Below are 25,400 nucleotides of genomic sequence, written 5' to 3'. Positions count from 1 at the left end.
TCCACCACATCCAAGGAAGAGTGGACCACCTGCTCAAGTTGTAATTCAACAAGAAGAAGAAGAAGAGGAACAGGAGGACGAGCACGAAGAGAGGCAGTTTTTGCCTGAGCAGCCCAGGACGTCTCACCGGAAAGAAAACTTCATTTGGCAATTTTTTAAAATTCCCAAAGGTCAGAAAAAAGTAAATGCAAGATACGTAACTTGCCTTATATGTCAAGATAGACTGTCCAGAGGGACCGACAAAAAATACAGTTTCGGAAACTACACAATGCATCGCCATATGACTAGGTGGCATCCTAACAACTACAGTGCTGCACAGTTTCGGAACGACCTAGATAATCTCCCTATTATGGCCAGAAGATCTGTTGTACCGGAAGTAACGGGACCAGAGGGCAGGGAGATGGTGCCAAATATACAAATGAGATTTGGTGATGTAAAACACATCTGCGCATTTTGCGATGGATTCATTTCCTACGGAGAAAAAAGCATCACTCTGATCAACAGAGCTATTGACTATCATATGCAAGTTTGTCCGAAACGCCCAAAATAATAAATACTTCTTTTTTTTGTTTTGTTGCTCCTGTTGAGCCCTTTACAATGAATCGTTTTCATTGCCCCCTCCAAGAAAAACCCAAAAAAATATAAAACTGTTCCGAAAAATTCAAAAACAGTAAAAAAATGTTCAGAAAAATAAAAAAAAAAGTTCTTTTCAGAACTACCTCCCCGTTATTAAAAAATTGGTACAATATTTGGAACTGTGCCAACCTCTATTTCTCTTAGTTCGCTTCCTAGTTCGCTCGCTGGTACGCGAACCGGAAGCGAACCAAAAACAGTAAGTATAAGGGAAGGAAACAGACAGTTATGTTAAAAGAAACACAGCTATAAGGGAGTAAACTAGAGATACCATTACCCGTAATCCACTGCTGATGATGTCACATATTACATCATTCATGACATGCTCAGTGACATCATCAGCAGAGGATTGCGGGTTTTTTGGCAACATGCCTTATCCACGGTTTAATAACGCTGCCTTTTGCTTTATATAAGTTTTCAAATTGTATGAAATATATACCAATAGGTCGTTATGAACCTTTAGGTAGTGCTTTTCTTCATGAGGTCTGGTCGCTTCCATACACATACAGATGTTTCAAAGATGATCAAGAAGTTTATCTGAATGGAGAGGAATGCACTGAGACGCCAGATCATTCACTAATGTGTAGGCACATACAGTTACACGGTTCATGCAACAAACACCGACCAAATATGGCTTGCGTGTTGCAAGGCACGCCACTTCCTGCTATCATCCCCACGTTCAAGTTGTTGGAAAATGGTAGTTATTTGATGCTCAATAATGAAGATTGTTCTGAGTTAATTAAAAGTATTCCTTTTATCGTAACAGTAAGTGAACGGGTTATTTGCTGCAGAAATGTTCTATTTCCTCCCACACATGAACATAGGGAGTTTTCAATCTGGCCACAAATACCAACCTTGGGACACGTTTCAACGGCATGGCAAGAATAAGAGCTCTTTTGTCTCAGAGAGAGGTGGCCTTGAGTTCGGCCCGTGAAACTTTCATACTTCACATAGCGAACACCCATACAGAGGTGCACACCCTTTTCAATTAAGATTTGCCTTTCAATTTCAGCAACATGTTTCCGACTATCTTTAACGCATCCTCCACAAAGTCCCTAGCACACTTTTTTAAAGTTGTTACCAGTGGTCTCGTGACTTCATTTGAGAAAATCTTTGGAGTCATCCCTGCTTCCTTTCATTGTATTTTCTGCACTCTGGTTCGTAGATTGGCATTTTTACTTGCATTACCAGCGGACGCTCTTGTGCTTTTTTACATTTTTAAATATGGATGTCCCTCCTATGCAACCTCCGACCCTGCAGCTGCTGACACTGTTCCGCAATCGCATGCTAGAATATTATGGCACAATGCCGTTGGCGATATTAAGCACGGCATATGGATTATCTTTTCGGTTCTCCTACTTCACCTGTGTCCAGCCTGTATTTCACTGCCTGACCTGTGATTTCGATTGGGCCATTGATTTGTGTCTCTGCGGACCGGTTTCTCCTGACGTCGACTTTAATCAGCTGATGACTCCTATCATTACTCACGAGTTGGTTTGTCCTGGCGAAAGGATTATGGCTGTGGCATTGATGCATGGACTACTTGGTCCCTGGAATTTACTGGCGGCAGCACAGTCTTTCTTGGAACAGAGCTTTCTTGAAAACCCACCGAGCTGTCCTCTGATGGTGATAGAGGATCCGGTGCTGGGAGAGCACGTATGTTCTTTTCCGCTTTTAAATTGGATGGCTGAACTGTTTTCGGATGAAGACGGTGACTTCCTATTGGAGGCTGTTGCAGCTTATTTTGCATACACAGTTATGTCATAGACCTTTTTCATGTTTGATATGCTGAGTACTAGCATTTCATTGACAATTCATTGACTTATTTGTCAAGTTTTTATTATTTACCTTGCCTATTGGCTTAAGACTCGATAAAGTACTTGGCTGTTTTATTTTTCTTTAGCATTAAATTTTCCTAGTTTTTAATGCTTTACCTTGCGGACCGTCCACATATAAACTTGCAATCTGCTCTCATGAGATGGCACTTCTATTATCTTATTCAGTTCGTTTCCGGATCATGAGGAGGTGTCATCTAGGTCCTGGATATCTTTACACCGTGTTAAGTTAGCATGGGCTCATTACCGGTTTAAACGCCATTTTTCCTTTTTTGCAACTTCTGCACACGACACTTAGTTGTTGCTTTAGCTTTCCACCTAGTAGTTCATCGTGGTTTACATGAGAATAATATGTTATTGGTCTACTATCTGCTTTACTTGTTAAACTATATCTGTACAGCGAGTGCTAAAGTTTCAAGAACAACACGATACAGAATTGTTATGAGGTCTGATCTCCACGACTTCATACTCATAACATAAGTGCAACTTCTGCCAATTCTGGGCATGAGGCGGGTTTTATATTGCTTTGCTGAACACACATACACAACAGTTGATGCGGTTCACATGAAGAGAGAGCTGGTGTATGCTGATGTGATTCCTTCAAATCTAAGACACTAAAGTATGGGCACGCCCTAAACCAACACAAAGAGACCTTCTTAGCAAATAATATAATATGTGTATTAGGGAGGGTGAGATATAAGCAGCCGCGGGCCGTGGAGGGAGTTACGATGGGGCAGGGAGGCGGGGAGGGGGAGAAGCAGGGTGGAGCCCTCTCTACCTTGCCCCTCCCCCTCCCCGCCTCCCTGCCCCACCGTAACTCCCTCCACGGCCCGCGGCTGCTTATAAGTGTTGCTAACTCTTATTCATTTACAGCATGTTAACATACTGTCACCATTCGCTTTTTATGTACTAGTAACTATGCTGGTAATTTTGCTACTGATAATATGTGTACTTGTATTCTCCACCCTGCTTCTCCCCCTCCCCGCCTCCCTGCCTCACCGTAACTCCCTCCACGGCCCGCGGCTGCTTATAAGTGTTGCTAACTCTTATTCATTTACAGCATGTTAACATACTATCACCATTCACTTTTTATGTACTAGTAACTATGCTGGTAATTTTGCTACTGATAATATGTGTACTTTTATTATCTAAGGTACTACGCCTGAGAAGACGGCATTAGTAAATAAACATTTCAAATACACATCTGTTCTTCTTAACTCCATGTTCTGGTTTCTAAGAAATCTATAACGACCGACTGTTCATGAGTTCCACGTATCCTGAGGTACTATAAGTTCATATTCTGGATTGTCTAAACATTGAGAGTTTGTTATATCCAATGTGACACTGTACCTAGCTTGCTAAGGAGTTTTTGATTACTAACGTGAGTTTTGGGACACCCTAATTCGCCGAGGTTCCAATCCTCTGTCCACAGTTCTGTGTGAGAACAGAAACCCTGCGACAGGGGCACCCCCGACCCTTGCTGGAGCTTCATCACACTTGCGATACAACTCCAGCAATGCGCCACCTTTACGGCACAGATATATCACGCATCTGTGCTGTTTTTGCCCCATGATGCGCAGCATTGTAAATGCAGCACACCATAGGTGACGGAACAGCGGCACAAAATGACTAACACATCCCTGGTGATGCGCCAGTCATCATAAATGTATCCCTATGCTTCTTATCTTGTTAGAGATGAACCGCCATATGTATCATCAAAGTTATTTGCATTTCCTAAATAGCGAACTTTAAGGAATAAATAGCGATTCTTTACCATTCCTAGTTTGCGATGAGCTATTTGCTAATTAGCCGAATGTAGCCCAATGAAGCCCAATGTAGCCCAATGTAGCCCAAAGATGGCCGCCAGACACACAAAAAAACAAATGTAGCCCAAATATCAGCCAGATGTAGCCCAACTATAGCCCAGTGACAGAATGACCAATCAGCTTCGCAAACCTCCGTTACGCGAAGCGGAGCGCTGTTACAGATATTTATCTTTTTTTGAACGTTAATTTCTCAAAATCCACTGGAGCACATATATTGAGACCTAGCAAAGGCACATCGGGCTACCAGTCCCTAATATTTTGCCAAGTTTCGTGCAAATCCATTCAGCCGTTCAATTATTATTATTATTATTTTTTTTTACCCCGCGGGGCCCTTTTAAAACCTCCACATCAAACCTAGGGGGTCAGCGAGGATCTACTATGCCCCCTTATAGTTATTTCCCCCTTTGTTTTGACCTCCTCTTGTCTCTCGATCCTACCGAGAGACAAGATGGCGGCCGCTACGGACTGTTTGGAATGTTGACAGACGCCGGAGAACCAATCAGCTTCGCTTCACAAAGCTCCGTTGCGCGAAAAGTCCGCGAACCAGTGCGCTGCCCGGTCCGCTGTTACAGATATATATCTTTTTTTAAACGTTAATTTCTCAAAATCCACTGGAGCACATATATTGAGACCTACAAAAGGCACATCGGGCTACCAGTCCCTACAATTTTGCCAAGTTTCGTGCAAATCCATTCAGCCGTTCGGGCTAAAAGTGAGGCCAACCGCCCTATGGAAAACTCAATGTTAAAAACACGTTTTGGGACCCCCCTTTTTTCTCGGCCCCCACTGGACGAACCCCCCCCCAAATTTTCAAGGGCTGCTCAGAAACAAAATGTGCCATTTTCCTGAAAATTTCAGCCAATTCCGTCCACAAACGCCAAAGTTATTAGACATAGAATTTTCAAAAAACCCATAGAGAAAAAATCCTAACTATATATACCTACTGGCGACCGCCAGTAGGTAATATATATATATATATATATATATAAAACATATTTTTATAATTTACAGAAACACACTTTCACTGGATGATGTCATCAGTGATGTAATTTGAGATGTCATCAGTAATGTCATCAGTGATGTCACTGAGCATGTCATGAGTGATGTAAAATGTGACGTCACGTCATCAGCAGTGCATTGCGGGGGCGCGAGTTATATGGTTTTGTACGAGTGAAATCTCCAACTAACTATAACATCCCTAAAACCTATGTTTTTTTCAGTGAATTTCTAAGGTTTTTTTTAAATGCTAATTTCTAACTATACGTCCCTGAAACCTATGTTTTTTCCATAGGAAATCCGCAACATTCTATTGGGAATAACTTTGGCGCCGGTTGTTGAAACTTCGCAAATTTCTCAAAGAAGATGGCCCGCTCGGCTCCGCTCCTTCCCTGAAAGTCTTGGGAAGATTCGTCAAGCGGGGGTTGAGAAAAAAGGGGGTCCCAAAACGTGTTTTCCCCATGTTAATTTCCATCGGACGATTAGACACGGCTACAGCCCAAACGGCTGAACGGAATTACAAGAAATTTAGCAAAATGGTAGAGTCTGATTCGCAGATCGCCCTTTTGTTTAAATGGTGTAAATCCCTCCAGTAGTTGTTGAGAAAATCAAATGTGAAATAATTTATATATCTGGGCGGAGCCTAACCACACATCTCTCTTTTTTTTGTCCTCATCTCACCTTGGATCTGAGCAGATTTAACAAGCCGTCTAAGATGGATCTGTGCGCCCTTCGACTTACTGCATAGATCACGCCCCCAGGGCTTCCTCACGTGGTTGAGGTCAGGTGTAATCATTGGACCGGGGTACTGCCATCATTAAACTAGTGATTTATCAGATGTAGGTGTTGACCCCAGTCTAAAAGGGAGACCAGATGTTAACCTGTGTTCCTTCCCTCTCTCCCTGGTCCATGCGAGCGATGTTTAGTATAGCTTTAACCCAGTTTTCTCTGTTGGCGGGGTCGGGTCTTTCCACCTTAGACAGATCTCTCTCCTAGCTATGATTATCAGATATAGTAATAAGTCTTTGTCTGTCTGAGAGAGCGTCTCAGCTATAGATTCATTCATAGCAAAAATAACCAAGTTAATATCCATAACCAAATCTGTGGCAAAAATTACAGTCCGAATTTCCCTCACATTCATCCAGAATAAACGTAGTTCCGGGCATTCAGAAAACATATGGACATCATCTGCTCTATCAGTTTTGCATCTAGGGCATTTTGGAGTCAGAATTGGGGCAAACTTCGCAATTCTGGCTGGGGTAAAATAAAGCCGATTTAACACAAAAAAGTGATTTTTCTTTAACCTTGCTGGCTTTATAAATTTGTACAGTAGTTTAAGGGAAGATTCAAATCTTTCTTCTGTAGGGCTGGACTGGGGAAGGGAATTCCACACAGCACTTTGAGACGGGACCTCTCTATCCTCCACCTCAAGGATCCTTGCATGCCAATAAGATATTTCTTTATTTCTTGGTTGCAGGTCTAGAAAAAGCTGCTCGAGGTCCCAATTCCCTTTGATCTCACCCTTTTCCGCCTCATACCATGATCTCAACTGGAGGAACTTAAATCTGGAGAAAGTAGGTCCAGTCTTGGCCCCTAAAACTTCCCCTGGAAGTAGACCATCTGAGTCTAACAGATCCGACCATGTCCGCAGTCCTGCCTTCTTTAATGAGGTCGCTAAGGTGTCCTTTAAACACTCCGGGGTCCCTGGGGAGTCCCATATTGGGGCAAGATTGGAGAAGTACCCCAAACCCCAGATTTGCCTCAGTTTATGCCATGTTAACAAGGCAGTTTTCAAAACCTTTAGGCGTACTCATTTGAAAAATCTGGGTGCCCCAAACTTATACAGGAACTGACCTTGCCTGTTGTCCCCCTCTACCGAAGCCATTTCCCTCAATAAGCTACCCCACTTAGTTTCGGCTGGTGTTGTGAGTAACATCCTTGTCCCCTTAAACTGAAATGCCATTAGGTACCAGTTGACATCCGGTAGAGCCAAGCCACCCTTCAGAAGCTTCCTTCTCAACTTCTTCCTGGACAATCTTGCACTTTTTTGTCCCCATATAAAACTTCCGATCTTACCCTGTATTTTATTGATAGCCTTCTGTGAGAAGGTAAGGGGGATTGTATTGAACAAATAGGTCAATTTGGGGAGGACCGTCATCTTTACTAGGTTCACCCTGCCATATATGGACAATGGGAGATTTTTCCATCTTGCAAAGAGGTACTCTATGTTTTTTTCAACCTTAGCTAAATTTAGCGTGGGGATTTTCTTCAGGTCTTTTACAATTTTAATCCCCAGATACTTAAACTCCTCGCTTTCTAGACCTCCCCTATATACTGTGTTCCAGCACATAATCTCTGTTTTGGCCGGGTTGGCGAGGTATCCTGACAATAAGCCAAACTCCTGTAACTGAATCTCTATCAGAGGAATGGCAATATTGGGGTCACTGGTATATATAATAACATCATCTGCGTAGAGAGCCATTTTACACAGATAATCGTGTGATTTAAATGGTCTGATGTCATTGTCCAACCTGATCATTTGGGCCAGAGGTTCTATATAAATATTGAATAAAAGAGGGGAGAGAGGGCATCCCTGCCTTGTTCCCCTCTATATTTCAAAACCCGGAATCAGGGAGCCATTTAACAAGATTTTTGCTGATGCCCCTGCATAACATTTTTTTAGAGTCTGGGTGAATATCGGGCCCATCCCAACCGTCTCTAATACCCCCCAAAGAAATCTTCAACACACTCGGTCAAATGCCTTAGCGGCATCAAGGGCCACCACTGCTAGTGGATCATTCTTCTCTCAGCCAGATCGATATTGCCAATCAGGATTTTGGTTTGCTCCTGTATGAACCTTCCTTTCATAAAACCCTTCTCATCAGTGTTTATTAGGATTGGTGCCAGTTTTGCCAACCTCCCTGCTAGAATGCCCATGAAGATTTTATAGTCTGCATTCAGCAGGGAGATTGGTCTATAGGAATCAGCCAGCGAGGGGTTTTTCCCTGGCTTCGATAATAAGACTATTGTGGCCTCTTTCCAGGAGTTCGGTACCACCCCGGATTGGAATAAACTGAGTTAAAAAGGATCTGAAGGGTAGGCAGAAGCTCATCGGCTAAAAGTTTATAAATCTCATGAGGGAGAGAGTCAGGGCCAGCTGCTTTTTTATTTTTTGCTCTCTTGCTTTGAGCCTTTATCTCTTCCACTGAGATGGATGCTTCCAATAAGTCTTTAGCTGTTTTAGTTAAGACCGGCATAGACTTATCACTTAGCCAAGAGCTGATTGCTTCTGAAGATGGTTTTATCTCCTCACTATACAGAGTTGAGAATAGAGACCAAAGACATTCCTGCATTTCTTCAGAGTTACTTGATTTTGTTCCTATATTATCTATGATAAGTTCGTTTATATTAAGACAGTTTAGTCACTAACCCATGCACTCAGTGAGACACATTTAATCACTCACTCATACATTCAGTCATGCACCTACTAAATCCTTCGTCCAGACAGTTATACATCTACTCATTCTTCAATATGTAAAACATATTTAAACTTTACAGAAACACACAGTCACTGGATGATGTCATCAGTGATGTCATCAGTGATGTCATTTGAGATGTCATCAGTGATGTCATCAGTGATGTCACTGACCATGTCATGAATGATGTAATATGTGACATCATCAGCAGTGGATTGCGGGTGCGCGATATATAGTTAGTGCAACTAACTATATATGGAATTTCAATGGTTTTGTGTGAGTAAAATAAGGTTTTTTAAATGCTAATTCCTAACTATATATGGTCTATAACCTATGGTTTTTTCAGTGAATTTTCAAGGTTTTGTAAATGCTAATTCCTAACTATATATGGTCTATAACCTATGGTTTTTTCAGTGAATTTCAATGGTTTTTTAATAGCAAATATCATAAGCTGTCGAATGTCAAGTACGTGGTAAGTGAAAACATTTTCGTGTTTATGCACACTGATCTGCTTTGAATGGTGCCCCCCCCCTCATTTCTATTAGGAGTACTCTCTCTTTGCACATAGTGAAGGGTAGTTAACGCAGGCCTTTGCCCCCGTTGTAATACGTCGTGCCTGCTTCTCTCTCCATTTGATTGATTGTTATCCAAGTATTTACTGTTTTAGAATTGGTTCTCTTTGGTTCATTCTCTATTTACAAACAAACACAGAGTCGCAATACTCTGTTTAGTCTTTGCAGATAACGAAAAATCGTGTAAAAAAAAAAGAAAAGGAATCGAGCAAAATCAGTAGGCCACTAATGGGATCTCTTTTTGACCTAGCTAAAATAGAAACATTAGGAACAACCCCTCATGACAAATACAAAACTAGTGAATTGAACTGAACTCCACACAATGATGGCTGCAAAACAGCTCGGCTCCGCCACCCACCCCGCCCAAAATAAGGATAAAGAGCGGCTGCCATGATTGGTTGCGGAATGGCCACGACGGAGCTACGAAATGGTGCTGCTCTCATGCTAACCCCAGCTTCAGTCTGAAACATCCAGAAATACTGTAGACTACCAATTCGATCAGTTCCGGTAGCGCCCCAATGTAACCCGGTTGAGAAGAACTAGCCCTCCCCTCTTTGACTAATGGTTCTTGTTGCCTGTCCCTTCTGTTGTCATTTAACAGAACTATTTAGCCTGCTGAAAGGGGTTGTGTTCCGACCGCTGGTTGGTGGAGACATTTTGACTATATTCTGGACCTGCGTTGTCGCGTAATGCGTCATATGACGCGCCGCGTTAGCGCATCCGGAAGTCATCCGGGGCGCGCAGCGCGTAACGTAAGCATAACAAGTCATGTGACTTGTTAATAAAACTTTTCATTGGTTCATTTTACTTTTCTTATTCTAATGATGAAAGGCTTGGTCATATGACCTAAAAATTACGCTTTTTATTACTTCCGAACATTATTTTTTCTTAAATATATGTTATAATGTTCCAGGCTAATGTACTTTCCCGGAAAATTTACAACTGTCCTGCAAGTAAAATATATTCTTTTTTCGAGAAAAAGAGCGTTTCTTCGTCCCATGACGGAGCCGTTGAGCAAAAGAGGGTCGACCTGCTGTCTTAGTCGCCGATACGCCTGAATATGAGATTCTTATCGATCACTTTATGTTGCAGGAATAGAAAACACAACAGCCCTTGACCATTTATCTTTACTGCGTTCCTTCGTATTATACCTTTTACCCTTCATGTAATTGGTCTGCTTTATTTCACTTGCCTTTTAATGATTCTAAAACAGTGACTATTATTAAAAACTTTACCAATGTATATACTACTACCATGTTTTCTTTTAAAAACCTTTATTGTGAAAATTTCATTATACAAATACGAGCCTATAACCACGTGGGCCGGCCACGGAGCAAACTGTAATCGTATATGATGAGTAGACATTTACACTGTAGAGGAACGTAACGGGCGGGCCATTAGGTTGCAAGAACTAAGGTGTCTAACAGTTACGGAATCGGTGGACGTACATTTTATAATTAAAATACGACAGGGCCAGTTACAATAAAATTATCTAGATATACATTTGCGGGCAAGTACCATGGGTGACGTTAATTCGAACTTTCAATAGTACAGTAATCAATAACACATCAGAACTTAATATCAATAGGGATGTCGAAATATTCAATCAATTCTCGTCCCCGCCCGCCATGTGCTTCAAAACTGCATACGTATCTCGTGATTTCAAGGTTCTGCAACCAGTACACAACAAGGAGTTACGAGTCCCATTTATTCCGGCGCCATTTTGGGCGAGGACGGGCAGGTCCAGGATATAGTCAAAATGTCTCTACCAACCATCGACTATGATGATGTTCATATGCTGTATTTATTAGAGTAACACTCATCTGTCCACATGAAATTAATTTGCCACAATCTAAACATGTCATTTTAATCTTTCCAAAGTTCTTCTAAATATTTGGGACCGTTTCCCTTGCCTCTGATGCTGTCAGTGCCACTTCTTTGATGAATGTACTAGCAGGTCAGGGGTTCTCCTCCAAATCTCTCTTTTATGCAGCACTATAATTAATTGGTGCCACCTCTCCATATGACGATGCATGGTATAGTTACCATAACTATATTTTTTTTCGGTTCCTCTGGAGAGTTCATCGTGGCAGATGAAGCGTGTAACGTACCGGGCATTTACCTTTTTTTGCATGTACAGGAAAGGAAAAAAAAATCGAGCGTCCGAGTTCTAAGGTGTCCCAGGGCCATTTTAGTGGACCAGGCCCAAATCCAAAGAACAGGCCGCCATTTTGAGAGTCCTGTTGCAGCCGCCTGTCGCTGTAGCATCAAGAGCAGCCGAAACTCAGCTGAATGGCAACTGAAACGGTAAAGGGGCGCCCCACTACAGCAGACGAGCCTCCACCTAGGAAGGCCCGTTCACGCCGCCTCCCCCCCCCCCCTTCGGGCACCCCACGCCGTTATTCGGAGCAGTATTGTAGGATGGCCACACCAGTGCGGCAACTTGCTAGACATCACCTCGGTGGTAACCGAATCTCAGCGCCTTTTGGTGTCTTCTCTTCAGAAAATATTGTTGCGCTGCCTTTGGCCCCATTCGCACATCGGTCCGCTACTGACGCCATCTCACAGGCTAATGGGGCGCCCCACGCCGAGTTTCAGCATTGTAGGATGACCACACCAGTATAGCAACTTGCTAGACATCACCTCGGTGCCATCCGGATCTTCGCATCTCAACGCCTAGTGGTATCTTCCATACAGAAAATATTGTTGCGCTGCCTTTGGCCCCATTCGCACATCGGTCCGCTACTGACACCATCTCACAGGCCAACAGGGCGCCCCACGCCGACTTTTACCATTGTAGGATGGCCACACCAGTGCCACAACTTGCTAGACACCACCTCGGTGCCATCCGGATCTTGGCATCTCAGCGCCTTGTGGTGTCTTTTATTCAGAAAACATTGTTGCGCTGCCTTTGGCCCCATTCGCACATCGGTCCGCTACTGACGCCATCTCACAGGCCAACGGGGCGCCCCACGCCGACTTTCAACATTGTAGGATGGCCACACCAGTGCACCTTACTAGACACCACCTCGGTGCCATCCGGATCTTGGCGCGTTGTGCTGCCTTCGGCCTATTCGCACATCGGTCCGCTACTGACGCCATCTCACAGGCTAATGGGGCGCCCCACGCCGAGTTTCAGCATTGTAGGATGACCACACCAGTACAGCAACTTGCTAGACATCACCTCGGTGCCATCCGGATCCCGGCGCCCCACTGCAGATGAAGTGCCTCTCAACTATGAAACCACCACGGTGACATCCGGATCTTGGCGCCTTGTGCTGGTTCCGGCCTATTCACACATCGGTCCGCTACTGACGCCATCTCACAGGCTAATGGGGCGCCCCACGCCGAGTTTCAGCATTGTAGGATGACCACACCAGTACAGCAACTTGCTAGACATCACCTCGGTGCCATCCGGATCTTGGCATCTCAACGCCTAGTGGTATCTTCCATACAGAAAATATTGTTGCGCTGCCTTTGGCCCCATTCGCACATCGGTCCGCAACTGACACCATCTCACAGGCCAACAGGGCGCCCCACGCCGACTTTTACCACTGTAGGATGGCCACACCAGTACCACAACTTGCTAGACACCACCTCGGTGCCATCCGAATCTTGGCATCTCAGCGCCTTGTGGTGTCTTCTAGTCAGAAAATATTGTTGCGCTGCCTTTGGCCCCATTCGCACATCGGTCTGCTACCGACGCCATCTCACAGGCCAACGGGGCGCCCCACGCTGACTTTCAACATTGTAGGATGGCCACACCAGTGCGGCAACTTACTAGACACCACCTCGGTGCCATCCGGATCTTGGCGCGTTGTGCTGCCTTCGGCCTATTCGCACATCGGTCCGCTACTGACGCAAACTCACAGGCCAACGGGACGCCCCACGCCGACTTTCAGCATTGTAGGATGGCCACACCAGTGCTGCAACTTGCTGGACACCACCTTGGTGCCATCCGGATCTTGGCGCGTTGTGTTGCCTTCGGCCTATTCGCACATCGGTCCGCTACTGACGCCGCCTCACGTGCCAACGTATTTTCTCCGCATTTTATACCCTATGCCACATAACAGGTCATGTGACTTGTTTATAAAACTTTTCATTGGTTCATTTTACTTTTGGTTTCCTAATGATGGAAGGCTTGATCATATGACCTAAAAACAACACTTTTCATTGGATGAAAACTTTTTTTTTCCCAAACGATGAAAGCCCCACCTTGTTTCTGGATGTTTCAGACTGAAGCTGGCGTCAGCATGAGAGCACCACCATCTCGTAGCTCCGTCGTGGTCATTCCGCGAGCAACCATGGCAGCCGCTCCCCACCAGAAGCCTACAGGAGTCGGGGGCCCCCAAAACTTTTGATGAATCCTCAAGGCGGAGGGGACGCTTTCGAGAATGGGGTCCAAGACCTAGCAGACAAGCGTCCGATTTCCAAGGTGTCCCAGGGCCATTTCAGTGGACCAGGCCCAAAAAGGAAACAGCCTGCCGCCATTTTGAGAGTCCTGTGACAGCCGCCTATCGCTGCACCGCAAGAGTGGGCGCAACTCAGCTGAATTGCGGCTTTTGACACAGTGGACCAAAAGCGGACGGAATGGCAACTGAAACGGTAAAGGGGCGCCCCACTACAACAGATGAGACTCCACCTGGAGAGGCCCGTTCACGCCGCCTCCCCCGGGGCGCCCCACGCCGTTATTCGGAGCAGCATTGTAGGCTACCAAAACCAGTGCGGCAACTTACTGGACATCACCTTGGTGCCATCGTTCTGCTGCCTTGGAACTATTCGCACAACAGTTTGCTACTGATGACCCACCCCCCGCGACGCCCCACGCCAGAAATCTGGACGTTGTGCTGCGTTGGGACTATTCGCACAGCCGACCGCTACTTCGTTGTTTTTCCCTAAAAATGTTTATATGTTATTACTGTTTTTGTTTTCTTGTATATATTTATAAGTTATTAAAGTTTTATAATCTTACTACTTTGTTGGAGTGCTATATATTTTTAATGTGACACATAATTGTAAAAACTTTGATGTACAAAGAGTCATCCCTGGAATCTTCCGCTTCAGGCTCGGTCCCCTCCCCAATCACAATACAGGATGGTTTTCAGATAATAGGAACGCGTCTGCTGTGACGGATCTCATCGAGTGTGGGCCTTGATCTACTATAACTCCTTTGAAGAGGGGTGATTCTTTACAGCTGGGGCCATAAACTACATCTGCAGGGCTAGCTGATACCCTAGGACTGGCCTGGACAATCGAACACAGAGGAAAAGGAGTGTCAGAGGGTGCGGTAGTGAATAGGGCGAAAGGGAGGTGTCGGGCGGGCACAGGGTGTGATTCTCAGGGAAGAGCAGCGCAGATGGGGGTGGTTTATTACCCATGCATAAGACAGAGAGCGGGGGTGACCACTGCCTGGGGGAGATGCTTGCGAGGGTGGGGAGCCATGCTAAGGATCGACAGCGTGCACAGAGTGGGTCTGGTCAAGGCATCTAAAATGACTGCCGTGCACGATAAAAAAGTGTGGCATTTGAGAAAAGGCAAGATGGCGCAGACAATGTTTTTCAACACTTCCTGATTTCCTTCGAATCGAACGTTAACAGACGTTGGGGCATATTACCAAAGTTAAGCGATATTTATCCCTAACGATGCTTAGCAACGATTTATTTACCGCTAAGCATCGTCAGAAATTATCGCAGATAAACCTTGCTATTATCAAGGTTTATCGCAAATACGATAAAAAACGACCGCAATGCATTAATATCGCTGAAAACTCAGCGATATTCATGCATTACCGAGCTAAGGCTCTTAGCCATGTTATCCACCTCCCATTGGATAACATGGCTAAGAACTGCTCAGGGCAGGTGCTAGCTTTTGGAGATATTCGCGCTTATCGCGAATATTTCCAAAAGTTGATAATAGGAGATAGCGATGTTAGCGACTGTTTCCAGTCGCTAACATCTTGGCATGCCCACTTTGCATGTCATTAGTGATAAATATCACTCACATGCAAAGTGGGGCCCAAGATGGTCGCTATCTCCTACTAGCCGTCGCTAACTGGTGTTAGCAACAGCTAGGTAATACAGATATAATTTTATCTCCGCGAAGCGGAGCGCTGTTACAGATATATATCTTGTTTTTGAACGTTAATTTCTCAAAATCCACTGAAGCACATATATTGAGACCTAGCAAAGGCACATCGAGCTACCAGTCCCTACAATTTTGCCAAGTTTCATGTAAATCCATTCAGCCGTTCGATTATTATTATTATTTTTTGTTTTGCCCCGCGGGGCCCTTTTAAAACCTCCACATCAAACCTAAGAGGTCAAGGAGGATCTACTATGCCCCCTTATGGTCATTTGCCCCTTCGCTTTGGCCTCCTCTTGTCTCTCGATCCTACCGAGAGACAAGATGGCGGCCGCTACGGACTGTTTGCAATGTTTACAGACGCCGGAGAACCAATCAGCTTCGCAAACCTCCGTTACGCGAAGCGGAGCGCTGTTACAGATATATATCTTTTTTTGAACGTTAATTTCTCAAAACCCACTGGAGCACATATATTGAGACCTAGCAAAGGCACATCGGGCTACCAGTCTCTAATATTTTACCAAGTTTCGTGCAAATCCATTCATCCGTTCGATTATTATTATTATTATTTTTTTTTGCCCCGCGGGGCCCTTTTAAAACCTCCACATCAAACCTAGGGGGTCAGCGAGGATCTACTATGCCCCCTTATGGTCATTTGCCCCTTCGCTTTGGCCTCCTCTTGTCTCTCGATCCTACCGAGAGACAAGATGTCGGCCGCTACGGACTGTTTGGAATGTTCACAGACGCCGGAGAACCAATCAGCTTCGCTTCACAAAGCTCCGTACCGCGAAAAGTCCGCGAACCGGAGCGCTGCCCGGTCCGCTGTTACAGATATATATCTTTTTTTGAACGTTAATTTCTCAAAATCCACTGGAGCACATATATTGAGACCTAGCAAAGGCACATCGGGCTACCAGTCCCTACAATTTTGCCAAGTTTCGTGCAAATCCATTCAGCCGTTCGGGCTAAAAGTGAGGCCAACCGCCCTATGGAAAACTCAATGTTAAAAACACGTTTTGGGACCCCCCTATTTTCTCGGCCCCCCCTTGACGAACCCCCCCCAAATTTTCAAGGGCTGCTCAAAAACAAAATGTGCCATTTTCCTGAAAATTTCAGCCAATTCCGTCCACAAACGCCAAAGTTAATAGACATAGAATTTTCAAAAATCCCATAGAGAAAAAATCCTAACTATATATACCTACTGGCGACCGCCAGTAGGTAATATACACATACATATATATAAATGCATATGCATATATATGCATCTATATATGTGTATATGTGTGTGTGTGTAGAGAGAGGTAGAGGTGTAGAGGTAGAGGTGTAGAGGTAGAGAGGTAGAGGTAGAGAGGTAGAGACTAGTAGAGAGAGAAGTAGAGAGAGGTAGAGAGTGAGTAATAGAGAGTAGAGAGTGAGTAGTAGAGAGTAGTAGAGAGCAGTAGAGAGAGTAGCAGAGAGTGAGTAGTAGAGAGTAGTAGAGTGAATAGTAGAGTGAGTAGTAGAAAGTGAGTAGTAGAGAGTAGTAGAGAGTAAGTAGTAGAGTGAGTAGTAGAGAGTGAGTAGTAGAAAGTAGTAAAGAGTGAGTAGTAGATAGCGAGTAGTAGAGCGTGAGTAGTAGAGAGGGAGTAGTAGAGAGTGAGTAGCAGAGAGAGAGAATAGTAGAGAGTAGTAGAGAGTGAGTAGTAGAGAGTAGTAGAGAGAGTAGTAGAGAGTGAGTAGTAGAGAGTAGTAGAGAGTGAGTAGTAGAGAGTAGTAGAGAGTGAGTAGTAGAGAGTGAGTAGTAGAGTGAGTAGTAGAGTGAGTAGTAGAGAGTGAGTAGTAGAGAGTAGTAGAGAGAGAGTAGTAGAGGGTGAGTAGTAGAGAGTAGTAGAGAGTGAAAAGTAGAGAGTGAGTAGTAGAGAATAGTAGAGAGTGAGTAGTAAAGAGTGAGTAGTAGAGAGAGAGTAGTAGAGAGTGAGTAGTAGAGAGTAGTAGAGAGTGAGTAGTAGAGAGTAGTAGATAGTGAGTAGTAGGGAGTGAGTAGTAGAGAGAGTAGTAAAGTAGTAGAGAATGAGTAATGGAGAGTGAGTATTAGAGAGTAGTGGAGTAGTAGAGAGTGATATATCTATGGACGAAGTACTGTCCAAAGATTATACGCGTACCCTTACAAGCACGAGCTGCATGCTAATTGGCTTTCAACTGTCTGTCAACACTCCAAACCAGGAAGTGTTGGCAGCCATCTTGTGTCTCGGTAGAACTGAGGCACAAGAAAACTGAAAAACAAGTGCGCAAAAGACGCAAAGGGGGCAGGGTAGAAACACCCTGACCCCCTACGCTGCTCAGGGGGTCACACAGGACCCCCAAGGCCTTTTAAATTGTGGGATGGGCGTAGGATACGCATATCGTGTGGAAAAAAAACGAAGCCCGCTTTAGTGCTAATTTGCGTCCGGGGGCTTTTTTAAAAATATATATGCGGGGGGGCTCACGGCCCCCGCAGTAAATGTAAATATATATGTAAGGGGGACTCTTAGGCTCCTCCAGCCCTGGAGACCCCCACCCCCGGGATTTAAAATATTATTTGAGGGGGGCTCTGAGGCCCCTCCAGCCCCAGGAACCGCCACCCCCCAGGGCTTTAAAATATTAATTGAGGGGGGTTCTGAGGCCCCCCAGTCCCGGGCACCCCCACCCCCAGGGCTTCTTGAAAGTGTTGTAGGGGGGCCTCGGTGACCCCCCTCCTGGAGCCCAAGATGGCCCTGGGGACCGCCAACCCCAAGGGCCGGCTACTCTAGTGTCCCGGGGTGCCTACCCTCTGGACACTGCCATTTGCAATGACAGCGTGGGAGCCTCACGGCTCCCACCCTCTCATTGCAAACTGCTTTCCTATTAGGAAGAGAGAGCAGGTTAAACTGCTCTCTCTTCCAAATAGGAAAGCAGATTAGCTGCTCTCCCTGAGGAAAAGCAATGCCGGCTCCCGAAGAACGCGGGGAGCCGGGTGGGACCATGGGGGCATTGGGGCTCCCCCTACGGTCCCCAACGTTTTATGTAAGCCCCGGGGGATGGGGTCTCCGGGGATAATAAAAATTAGTGATTGGGGCTATTTTTTTAATGGCAAAATGGTACACTCTCCAAAGCCCCGGGGACCACCACTGCCCGGGGCGTTATGTATTGTGGGAGGGTCGGATTTTGCAGTGTCCCGGGGTCCATCCCGCCGTCCCATAGCAAGAAAATATGTTTACTCTTTCAAAATTTAAATCAGATTGCTTTTGCAGATGGGGAGCTGCATGTTAGTAGTTCCTGCTGTGGAAAAGTAATGGCGGCTCCCAAACGCGTAGAATTTGTGCACCAAAGGTGCTGCAGTCGTGCACCCTACAGATTATAAGTTGTGCATCCAGGGCGTGCACAATAGGGGGCCGCACTGAGCTGGGTGCGCAACTTTTCCTTTTTCCTTTAAAAAATAGCCCCTATCAGAACTTTCTAATATTCCTGGGGATCATATCCCCCGGGTCTTATAACTTTGCCATATAATAGGTTTAGCATTAGGAAAGTTTGAGCTATTGGTATTGTAAATGACAGTTTTTTTATTTATGTGTTGGTTTTGAAAATAGCGAAATTAATAGCTTTGTCATTTACAATGCCAATAGTTATAACTTTCGCAAATGTGACACCTATAGCATTTGTAATGCAATATGTGTTGTATTTACGTGACTTAGATCTATTGATATTACAAATAACAATGGCTTTTAATATTTTTTTTAAATTAATACTTAAATAAAAGTTATTGTAATTTAGAATGGCAATAGCTTAAACTTTTGTAAATAACTTTTGTGAAGATTATGTTCAGTGTATTTTATTGTGAAGAAAATCCAAGAACAGAAATGAAATATTAACATCTTTTTGTGACATTTGTAATAAAGCTTGAAACATTGAGAGAACATATTTGAACCAGTTATTGTTGAATGGTTGCACAGATTGATGCTGTGGTGGCGTGGAGTGATGTTGTGGTGGCGACGAGTGATGCTGTGGCGTTCAGTGATGCTGTGGTAGCGTATAGTGATGTTGTGGTGCCCCTGAGTGATGCTGTGGTGGTGCTGAGTGAAGCTGTGGTGATTCAATAGATAGAGTGAGTGCAATAGATGGATAGAGTGAGTCCGACAGATAGAAGGAGGGCGATAGATAGATAGAGAGAGGGCGATAGATAGATAGAGGGAGGGCGATAGATAGATAGAGGGATCGCGATAGATAGATAGAGGGCGATAGATAGACAGATAGAGTGAGGGCGATAGATAGATAGAGTGATGGCGATAGAGTGAGTGCGATAGACAGAGTAAGGGCGATAGATAGACAGATAGACTGAGGGTGATAGATAGATAGAGTGAGGGCGACAGATAGAGTGAGTGCGACAGATAGATAGAGTGAGTGCGATGGATAGATAGAGGGCGATAGATAGATAGAGTGAGGGTGATAGAGTGAGGGTGATAGAGTGAGGGCGATAGAGTGAGGGTCAATAGATAGAGTGAGGGTGATAGTGTGAGGGCGATAGACAGATAGAGTGAGGGCGATAGATCGATAGAGTGAGGGCGATAGATAGAGTGAGAGCAATAGATAGAGTGAGGGCAATCGATAGATAGTGTAATTATGTGGCGTGTAATTATGTGGCACTGAGTGGTATTTGGAGTGTATGTTGCATTGGGTGCAGTGTAATTATGTAGCATATAATTTTGTGGCACTGAGTGGTAGTGTGTGGAGTGTATGTTGTATCCAGTAGTGTGTAATTGTGTGGAGTGTAATTATGTGGCACTGAGTGGTATTTGGAGTGTATGTTGCGTTGAGCGCAGTGTAATTATGTAGCGTACAATTTTGTGGCACGGAGTGGTATTGTGTGGAGTGTATGTTGCATTGAGTGCAGTGTAATTATGTAACATATAATTTTGTGGCACTGAGTGGTATTGTATGAAGTGTGTGTTGCATTCAGTAGTGTAATTATGTGGCATGTAATTATGTGGCACTGAGTGGTATTTGGAGTGTATGTTGCATTGAGTGCAGTGTAATTATGTGGCGTGTAACTATGTGGCACTGAGTGGTATTTGGAGTGTATGTTGCATTGAGTAGAGTGTAATTATGTTGCATGTAATTATGTGGCAAAGAGAGGTATTATGAGGAGTGTGTGTTGCATTCAGTAGAGTGTAATTATGTGGCGTGTAATTATGTGGCACTGATTGGTATTGTTTGGAGTGTATGTTGCATTGAGTGCAGTGTAATTATGTAGCATATAATTATGTGGCACTGAGTGGTATTGTGTGGAGTGTGTGTTGCATTCAGTAGAGTGTAATTACGTGGCGTGTAATTATGTGGCACTGAGTGGTATTGTTTGGAGTGTATGTTGCATTGAGTGCAGTGTAATTCTGTGGTGTGTAATTATGTGGCACTGAGTGGTATTTGGAGTGTATGTTGCTTTGTGTGCACCATAATTATGTGGAGTGTAATTATGTGGCACAGAGTGGTATTTGGAGTGTATGTTGCTTTGAGTGCACCGTAATTATGTGGCGTGTAATTATGTGGCACTGAGTGGTATTTAGAGTGTATGTTGCGTTGAGTGCAGTGAAATTGTGTAGCATATAATTATGTGGCACTGAGTGGTATTGTGTGGAGTGTATGAGGTATTCAGTAGAGTGTAATTGTGTGGCGTGTAATTATGTGGCACTGATTGGAGTGTTTGTTGCATTGGGTGCAGTGTAATTATGTAGCATATAATAATGTGGCACTGAGTGGTATTTGGAGTGTAGGTTGCATTGAGTGCAGTGTAATTATGTGGTGTTTAAATATGTGACACTGAGTGGTATTTGGAGTGTATGTTGCATTGAGTGCAGTGTAATTATGTGGCGTGTAAATATTTGGCACTGAGTGGTATTTGGAGTGTATGTTGCATTGAGTGCAGTGTAATTATGTGGCGTGTAATTATGTGGCACTGAGTGGTATTGTTTGGAGTGTATGTTGCATTGAGTGCAGTGTAATTATGTGGCGTGTAATTATGTGGCACTGAGTGGTATTTGGAGTGTGTGTTGCATTGAGTGCAGTGTAATTATGTGGCGTGTAATTATGTGGCACTGAGTGGTATTTGGAGTGTATGTTGCATTGAATGCACTGTAATTATGTGGTGTGTAATTATGTGGCACTGAGTGGTATTTGGAGTGTATGTTGCGTTGAGCGCAGTGTAATTATGTAGCATATAATTATGTGGCACTGAGTGGTATTGTGTGGAGTGTATGTTGTATTCAGTAGAGTGTAATTGTGTGGTGTGTGATTATGTGGCACTGAGTGGTATTGTTTGGAGTGTATGTTGCATTGAGTGCAGTGTTCATTGCGCACATATAGCGCCGCTGTTTGGTAAAGTGAAAGGGCCAAGGAGATGTAAAAAGTCACGTACCATGTGCACACAAACACACAATGGCGAGATGGCAAGTGTAAAGGATATATATGTGTGTTGAGCACTGGAAGATTAAGTGCTGTGTCCGATTAATTACAAATGATTTATCAACATTGGGAGGCTGATAAACCAAGCGGACTAGCACAAATTTGAGCCTGTGACTATTGGGTGTGGCACATATTCCTCCAGTTCGTAGGCACACTAGTACGCTCAGCTATCAAACCAGAATATAAAGCACCGCAATGTACATCATTGCGCACCCATAGCGCCGCGGTTTGGTAAAGTGAAAGCGCCAAGGAGATGTAAAAAGTCACGTACCAGGCGCACACAAACACACACCTCTTTACATTGCTGCCTCTAAAATATTGCAGAAGTGTCCGGGAACGATCGGGCAGATGTGGCCTCTGGCTGTTCCCCCCTGCGTGGTATGGTAATTATTGTATATATCTATACTATAGCGCTAACATCATTGTGCACACATAGCGCTGCGGTTTAAGGAAGTGACCAGTGGCTTGCTCGTATTCCGTACATCTGTACCCCGTGTGCTTGTCAGAACTTGCATCCAATTTGCCTTTTTATAGCACCTCCTAGTAAAGAGCTATAATATTTACTGGCTAACCTATAAAACAAGCAGCGGGTATTCTCGTGCTGTCGCTCCAGGCAGCCAGCGTCCAGTCCCAGGCTGCAAGGGCTTCCAGATCACAATGCTCAGACGCTGGGACTCGAGCGAGCACTAAAGTGACATGTTTCGGATAGGTGCGCAATAGCATTGAGCTGTGGGGCGCGATAACGAGAAAGGGCGACAGTTTCAGCATCCGTGTGACAGCAAGGTTAAAGCAGGACAAGAGCTGCATGTAGCGCCGCATACCGTACAGAGAGGCCGTTGCAGGGCATCCGATGCGTGCAGGTTGGCAGCCTAGAAGTGCTCCCAGGGTCCCTAGCACAACTCCCGGAGGCTGCCGTGGTCTGGAGCACCACACACATACAATCCCAAGGGTGACGGCAAAGCGAGGGGCGGGTCCGCATCCTTCACTGAGCACTAAGAGTGAGAGGCATGGGATGTGGGTAGAGGACATGCCGCGGGAGCTGGTGGGCACATGGTGGAGGAGATGCCCACCAGGAGGGGTGCCCGGCTGAGGTTGCTGGCAACTGCATTTTCAAGGGGTGTGGAAGGTGCTCCCCAGGGAGTTTAATACAAGTTATGCTCTGACACTAATCGTCCCCGCACTCACCTTTCAGCGCCACCTCTTCTCCCCAGTGATGTATTGCTGAAAGGGGCGCCTCGCTGCCCAAGAAGGTGGATGGAGGTGGCCCCCGATCATTCCTGCACTTCCGGTTTGCCCTCGGTGGTTGATAGGAGGGGGCATGCCGCACCAACGCAATTAAAATTGATGTAAGGTTACCGTGGCACAGGGCACAAAGGGGGCATGCCGCAACAACGTGATTAAAGCGTTTAAAGCTCCCCGGGCATAAACTTGCCTTCTGCTGGGGCGGGACTACGTCCCCCAGCATTCCTACTCTTCCTGTTTACCCTCAGTGGTGGGGAGGAGGGGCCACGTCACAAAAACGTGCTTGAAAGCTCTTTAAGCTTTCCGTGGCAGGGACGCTCCTGGAAAAAAGGCGGGTAGGTCTTTCGCCTGACGAAGAGATGGCAATAAAAATAAACCAGGAGTCTGGGGAGAGAAGCGGAGGGGGCTCAAGGCACATTGCCGGTGCCTGCCCCCACCGCCTACCAATCCGTGCAGCCGCCACCACCGCGGGACGAGAGGAGTCCAAGAGACCCGGTGAGTGGGGTCGGGGGCTGTGTGTGTGCGCGTGAGCCCGTGAGTGGGGTGGGAGGGGGGTGCGTGTGTGTGTGTGTGTGCATGTGTGTGTGTGTGTGTGTGTGCATGTGTGTGTGTGTGTGTGTGTGTGTGCATGTGCGTGTGTGTGCTGTGTCTGTGTGCGGACTTACTGGGAATCAGGATTCAAGCAAGCCGGGCCGAAGACGGCTGAAATGCCAGAAACCGGTCCCCGGAAGCTTGTTTCCTTCCCAGTGTAAGAATTGGCTTTTGTAGTCTGGTCTGCCCTGTTCCCATGATGCACTGGGCCAGGGACAGACTAATTTGAATACAGCCAGGTTCTGAAACTGGGATGGTGCAATGAGCTAAAAAACGGTGTTGGATCTAGCCCTGATCTCTTGACTGGGTGAGAGTATTCTGCTTAATTCAGAGACTCTGTCCATCACCACCCCTTGTTGTAAATTACTGGGAATCTGAGGCAGGAGATGTGCACGGCACCGGCCTGGACGTGCGTGTCCACAGACACCAATCGCCGCGCGTGCCCAACCCCTGTCTCAGATTCCCAGGAGACGGGCAACATAAGTTGTCGAGCTGGACGCAATGCTTCGCATTGCTTTTCTCCAGCTCGACCTAAAAAAATGTTGGGGACCGTGAGGGGCACCACTATGCCCCCACAGTCCGGCCGGCTTTCCGCGTTCTTCGGGAGCCGGCAATGCTTTTACACATGGAGAGATGCTAATTTGCGTTTGAAAATGCAATCTTGTTTGAATTTTGAAAGTAAGAACAGATTTCACTGCTCTGTCTTTCAAAATGCAAACTAAGGGCCATATTATCAAGAAAGGGCGATACATTATTGCCACTTTTATCAGCAGGAAACTGCCGCTAAAGCGGTGATAATGGGCTTGATAATATGCCCTTGTGAATTTCCATAGAAGCCCAGGTTAGCACCAGAACCTGGGCTTCTATGGGAATTCACAAGGGCATATTATCAAGCCCATTATCGTCGCTTTAGCAGCAGTTTCCTGCCAATAAAAGCGGCAATAATCTATCGCCCTACCTTGAACCTGGGCTTCTATGGGAATTTACAAGGGCATATTATCAAGCCCATTATCGTCGCTTTAGCGGCAGTTTCCTGCTGATGAAAGCGGCAATAATGTATTGCCCTTTCTTGATAATATGGCCCCAAGTTTGCTATGGGAGGGCGGGAGCCGGAAGACTTCTGTCTTCTCATAGCAAACAGCAGTGTCCAGGTGGTAGGCACTCCAGGACACTGGAGGATCCCCCTCTGGGCGTGCCGGACTCCAGGGTTCTTGAGGGCACCAGGCGGAGGGCCACGCAGCCCCCGTCACACAAAACAGAATTCTCCGGGGTGGTTGTTCCCGGGGTTTGAGGGGCATCATTGAGGCCCACACACTTTTAATTTTGTAGGGGGGGGGGCCTTGGACGCGAAAGTGGTGCAAGGGAGTTGTAAATCTGGTACACAGTGTTTTGTTTTAATTTGCTTTCCTTTCTGTCTTGTAGAGGATCCAGGGTAAATATAACGGTTTTTCTACAGCTAGTACCTTTAAACTCTACCCCAAACGGCTTTCTGCCTTTTACCATAGTAACAGTTTATGGAACACTTAATTGAGCACAGAGGTTAAAAGTTCACCACACTATGTTGGTAATTGAAAAAAGTTACTGTTGTGGAGTATTAAAACTTTTCTAATTGGAAGCGTTAGTCGTAGCTATAGACTCTGGTATAGATCTGCTAAATAGTTAGTCTCAGGATTATACTTCAAATTATAAATATCATTT

This window comes from Lissotriton helveticus, chromosome 4_1, assembly GCF_964261635.1.
Source record: "Lissotriton helveticus chromosome 4_1, aLisHel1.1, whole genome shotgun sequence".
Lineage (NCBI taxonomy): Eukaryota > Metazoa > Chordata > Amphibia > Caudata > Salamandridae > Lissotriton > Lissotriton helveticus.
This window is presented reverse-complemented; position numbering follows the sequence as displayed.